Source organism: Carlito syrichta, unplaced genomic scaffold, assembly GCF_000164805.1.
Source record: "Carlito syrichta isolate Samal-C Ts95f unplaced genomic scaffold, Tarsius_syrichta-2.0.1 Scaffold303025, whole genome shotgun sequence".
Taxonomy (NCBI): Eukaryota; Metazoa; Chordata; class Mammalia; order Primates; family Tarsiidae; genus Carlito; species Carlito syrichta.
Window position 1 is genome coordinate 367,314 of NW_007247121.1, and position 6,274 is coordinate 373,587.

Below are 6,274 nucleotides of genomic sequence, written 5' to 3' on the forward strand. Positions count from 1 at the left end.
GCCAGGAAATTGAGAAAATTACTTACAAAATTCCTACTCAGCAGAAATGTTCCCTGTGCTCTGGAATTCACTTTCAGTATATTAAATTTTTTGATGTAATCAAGTATTCAAAATTAGAAAATTTATAAGAATTTTCAGCATAACAAATACCATTGATTTCCATCAATTTTATTTCATGCCATATAATTGCTAAGAGTAACTGGTTCCTTGTCTATTTTAAAATATTGATTTCCTGTGACGCATAGGAAGAACTGAATTACATGATATTTTTCTCTTCAATAGCTGTGCAATGTAAAATGATCGAGGAGCTGAGAACTAGACATCAGTCAGGGTCTGTTATTTACTAGTCATGTGATCTTGGTCAAATCATTTAACTTCTTTGGGCCTTGTTTGCTTAATATATAAATTAAGAGGAATATAGATTCTCAAATAATTTTATAACTTCAAAATTGTATGATCCTTACATTCCACTGAGGATGAAATCTCATTAAACTGGGACAAGTGGTGTCCCTAAAAATGAAAATGTCTTGGTATGACTGCCATTGTAATGTGCAAATGTTCTGAAATTAATTCAATAAAGTTAAATCCTTAGTGTTCTTTCTTATGCATGGTTTTATTGTGTGATGTTAAACAGCTGCTGTATTCTATCATGACTGCATCCCTTCAGGTCTGGTTGAAACAATTCCTATGTGTATACTGAGAAATAAGGCTAATGCATGATTCAGCACCTTTATAAATCAAAGATTCTATTACAGGCAGAAAATTGCCCAACAAAACCTATTCTATTACACTTTGATGACATTAGAAAAAAAGAGAATACATCAAGTGGAGAACATAGATCCTCCTTTCCTGTTCTGCAATAGAATAAAAGGTCTGTGTAGGTTTTAGTAGTTTCTTTTGTCCAGTGGTTAGTATATTGACACTTATATTGAATGACATTCTCTAAGCTTCTAGTTTTTCAGAATCTCAATTATCCATTGGCAAAAACACAGAGTACAGAGGATTATTTTTTTCAATTTGGTTCAATTGGAATTTTATTTTCTGTGTGCTAACAGGGAATAGCTGTATAAAAGTTGAATTAGGAGAAATATATCTATATCTATATCTATATCTATATCTATATCTATATCTATACACTTGTATTTATATTTAAGAATATGTTACATAAGCTAGAGTATTCACATAAGAAAGAAGAGGAGACTGAGCAAACAGAAGTAAAAGCAAACCCTCCACCCCTGAACAACAGAATTAAAGAAGACGAAGGGGAGGGGAAGGAAAAAGTGGGGAGGAAAATACACACAAATAAAGAAAAACCAAAAGAAGAATATAGGTCTCACACAGACCCCTGGGAGATCAGACACTGAGAAAACAGACGTTGGAATGCAAACAATGAAGAACCTCCAGAATGACTGATCACATATTAAAAACCCAGACATCAAGACATTAATAGAGAGATTAAAAAGAATTGAAAAGAGACAAGAGGAAAATAGGAAGGAGCTGATAATTGAGAAAATAGCAGTAAAGAATACTGTGAATGAAATAAATAACAAACTGATAAGTATGGAAAGCAGAATTAGCCAAGCAGAAGAAAGAATCTCAGAGTTTGAAGATCAATATACAGAACTCATCCAAACCGTCAAAAACATAGAAAAGAAGGCGGGCTCAGTGGCTCAGCCTGTAATCCTGCACCTTGGGAGGCTGAGGTGAGTGGATTGCTTGAGCCCGCGGGTTCAAGACCCACCTGGGCAACTTGGTGAGACATCATCTCTACAATAAATCAAAAAATTAGCCGGGTGTGGTAGCGCACACCTGTAGTTCCAGCTACTTGGAATACTGAGGCGGAAGGGTCTCCGGAGCCCAGCAGGTTGAGGCTGCAGTTGCCGGGAGCGGCCACTGTACTCCAGTCTGGGTGACAGAATGAGACTCCAACTCAAAAAAAAAAAAAAGAAAACATAGAAAAGAAGCTTAAAAAGACAGAACAAAACCTTCAAGAGATGAGCGATTACTTCAAGAGACTGAACCTAAGATAATTGGACTTCCTGAGGTAGAAAGAGAGACAGAGACCACCCTGGAACAAACATTCCATGAAATTATTCAAGACAACTTCCCTCATCTCATATGTGATGTAAAAATTCAAACACAAGAGATTCAGAGAACCCAAACAAGACAACAAATGAGAAGAGCGACTCTCAGACACATAATAATTCACCTAAACAAAGTAGGTATAAAAGAAAAAATCCTAAAGGCAGCAAGAGAAAAAGGTCAGACTACCTGTCAGGAAAGACCAATTAGAATAGCAGCAAATTTATCTACAGAAACCCTTCAGGCTAGGAGAGCTTGGAGTCCAATCTTCAAAGTTCTAAAAGATAAACAATTTCAACCAAGAATAACCTACCTAGCCAAGCTAAGTTTCATCAGTGAGGGAGAATTAAAATCTTTCCCAGACATTCAATCCCTAAGAACTTATGCTGGCTCCAGATCACCTCTACAAGAAACACTTAAGAAAGTAGTAAAGACAGAAAAAGAAGAAAAGAATGACAATGTTCTTTACAAGAGTACAGGAAAAAGATGGAAAACACACATGAATGAACCCAAAAATCAAAGGAAAGAAAACAAATAAACAGGAGCAACAACTATATAAAAACCTCATGACAGGGATAAACCCCCACATTTCAATAATTAGCCTGAATGTGAATGGACTAAATGCACCACTGAAAAGACACAGAATGGTGGTTTGAAGAAGAAACCATGACCCCATTATTTGCTGCATCCAGGAGATTCATCTCACTTCAAGGTACGTACACAGACTCAAAATTAAAGGATGGAAACAGACTCAAAATTAAAGGATGGAAAATGAGTTTCCAGGCAAATGGATCATAAAAGAAGGTAGGAGTTGCAATCTTAATATCAGACAAAACAACCTTTAAGCTATCAAAAATCAAAAAAGATGCAAAAAGACACTACATAATGAAAAAAGGTTCAATCCATCAACAAGAAATATCCATCCTCAACATATATGCACCCAACACAGGAGCACCAGCATTTATAAAGCAACTACTAAATAAAGTTAAAAAAGATATTGACTCCAACACTATGATAGCATGGGACTTGAATACCCCTGAAGTCCTAGATAGATCATCGAGGCAAAAAATCAACAAGAACCTAAACTTGACACTTGACCAAATGGATTTAGTAGATACCTACAGATTATTCCAACCAGACAACCACAGAATATACATTCTACTCATCATCACAAGGAACATACACCAGGATCGATCACATCCTTGGGCATAAATCAAGCATAAACAAATTCCATAGGTTGAAAACTTGCCATGCACATTCTCAGATAACAGTGGAATAAAAATAAATATCAAAACCAACAAAATTTCCCCAAAGCCCACAAAGACATGGACACTAAACAGCATGATTCTGAACAACAACTGGGTCAACACTGAAATCAAAGAAGAAATTGAAAGATTTCTGGAAACAAATGAAAATAAAGAAATATCTTATCAAAACCTCTGGGATGCCATGAAATCAATTCTAAGAGGGGAATTTATATCTCTACTAGCACACGTCAAGAAAATGGAAAGATTACAAATGGAGAGCCTAACAAATCACCTAAGGGAGATGGAAAGAGAAGATCACCGAAACCCCAACTTTAGCAGAAGAATCCAAATCACAAAAATAAGAGCCTAAATATGGGTCATAGAAGACAAAAAATCATAGAAAACATCAACAAAACAAAAAACTGGTTCTTTGAAAGAATTAACAAGATTTATGAGGCCCTAGCCAGAATAACCAAGAAAAAGAGAGAAAAAACCCAAATAAACACAATCAGAAATACAAAAGATCAAATCTCAACTGACTCTGAAGAAATACAAAAGATTTTTTTTTTGAGTTTGAGTTTGAGTCTCACTCTGTTGCCCACACTGGAGTGCAGTGGCTGCTCCTAGCTACCACAGCCTCGATCTTCTAGGCTCCAGCGATCCTTCTGCCTCAGCCTTCCAAGTAGCTGAAATTACAGGCGTGCGCTAACACGCCTGGCTAATTTTTTAATTTATTGTAGAGATGAGGTCTCGCCAAGTTGCCCAGGTGGGTCTGGAACCCACAGGTTCAGGAAATCCACTCACCTCAACATCCCAAAGCGCAGGATTACAGGATGAGCCACCTAGATTATCAGAGATTACTATGTACACCTATGTGGAAACAAACTTGATAACCTAGATGAAATGGAGGACTTTCTGACATCACACAACTTCCCCAGCCTAAAACAAGAAGACATTGAGACACTAAAAGACGAATAACAACCCAGGAAATTGACTATGTCATACAAAAACTACCTACAAAAAAAAAGCCCTGTACCGGATGACTTTCAAGCAAAATTTCACAAAACATACAAGGAGAAGCTGATACCAATCCTACTGAAAGTACTCCAGGCAATTGAGAAAGATGGAATTCTTCCCAAATCATTTTACACAGCTAACATTACACTGATACCCAAACCGTGTAAAGATGCAACAAAGAAAGAGAATTACAGGTGAGTATCCCTTATGAACATAGACGTAAAAATCCTCAACCAAGATTCTAGCAAATCAGATTCAACAACACATGTCAAAAATCACCCACCATGACCAGGTAGGCTTTATCCCCAGGATGCAGGGCTGGTTCATCATTTGCAAGACCATAAATGTCATTAAAAACATCAACAGATGTAAAAACAAGAACCATATGATTATCTCATTAGATGCAGAAAAAGCTTTTGATAAAATCCAGCATTCCCTCTTAATAAAAATCCTCAAACAACTAGGTATAGAAGGAACATATTTCAAAAATAGTAATTGCTCTCTATGACAAACCCACAGCTAACATATTGCTAAATGGACAGTAACTAGTGTCATTTCCCCCTGAAAACTTGAACAAGACAAGCCTGCCCACTCTCACCCATCTTGTTCAATATTGCATTGGAGGTCCTAGCTCAGGTAATTAGACAAGAGAAGGAAATCAGGTGTATCCAAATAGTAAAAAAGGAAGTCAAGTTATCCCTCTTTGCTGATGATATGATGCTATACCTTGAAAATCCAAGAGAATCTGTCAAAAACCTGCTTGCACTGATAAAGGACTTTGGGAAAGCTTCAGGGTACAAAATAGATGTGCAAAAGACAGTTGCATTCCTTTACACCAACAACAAGCAGGCAGAGATACAAATAAAAAGCACAATCCCATTCACAATAGCCACCAAAAAATGAAATACCTCGGCATCTTCCTAACCAGAGAAGTGAAAGACCTTTACAACGAAAATTTAAAAACACTGCTTGAAGATATCCAAGAAGACACAAACAAATGGAAAAATATTCCATTTTCATGGATAGGAAGAATCAACATTGTGGAGAGTTGGCAAGATGGCGACCGCATAGATGGATCCCTGAGATTCTCCGAACGTGAGTTTCCCAAAAAAGACTATTACTTTTCTCCCTGTGCCCCCCCGTGCACCTCCACCCACACTGGTATGAGGCTTGGGGACTTTTGGTCCCACGCAGGGCCAGACATCGCTGCCGGACCAGCGGCTCCACTATATGTGATTCCGGCTGGCTGGGGAATTCCAAATCCCGGATCACAGCTCCATCCCCAGCCACAGCATGGAGACCAGCACCCAATGTGAAGCTGCCGGTCACACAGGGAGGCCCTGTGTGCCCGCCCTTTAGAGATACTGGTCCCATTTCTAGCTAAAGTGCCCTGGGAGGGACTCAGAGCCACCACCTGCCCTCTGGAGCTTTGGAGATCGGAAACCCCTGGCCCACCCTGGCTGAGGCACTCAGTGTGCACGACCACAAGCCTGTGTAAGGGGGCAGAACCCCAAGCCGGCATAAGGTGCAGATCACAGGCTTCCAGCTCCAGAGGAGGAAACACCCGACCCTGTCCTCCACCCCAGCCGGCTGGAGACACCCCAGATCCAGCGTCCAGCTGTGAAGCTGGTCCCGACTAGAGACTCACAGGAGCCCCCTAAAAGCAAACCACCACCTCCACCATTTTCAAAGCATATTTACATCGCATCACCCCGCCCACCTAGCAGAGCCTCCACCTTGGTTCCTACGGTGATGTCATTAACAGGAGACAAATCCCTCCCCTACGCTGAATAGTTACTAGTGTCCCAGATCTCCTAGCAACAAGCTAACTGCCTGCAATAGAAAGAGAGGAGAGAGGCTGGAGATTAGATCTCAGGAACTTGATCCACTAAGGGACGAGAGAGAAAAATCTACACAAATGAAGATAA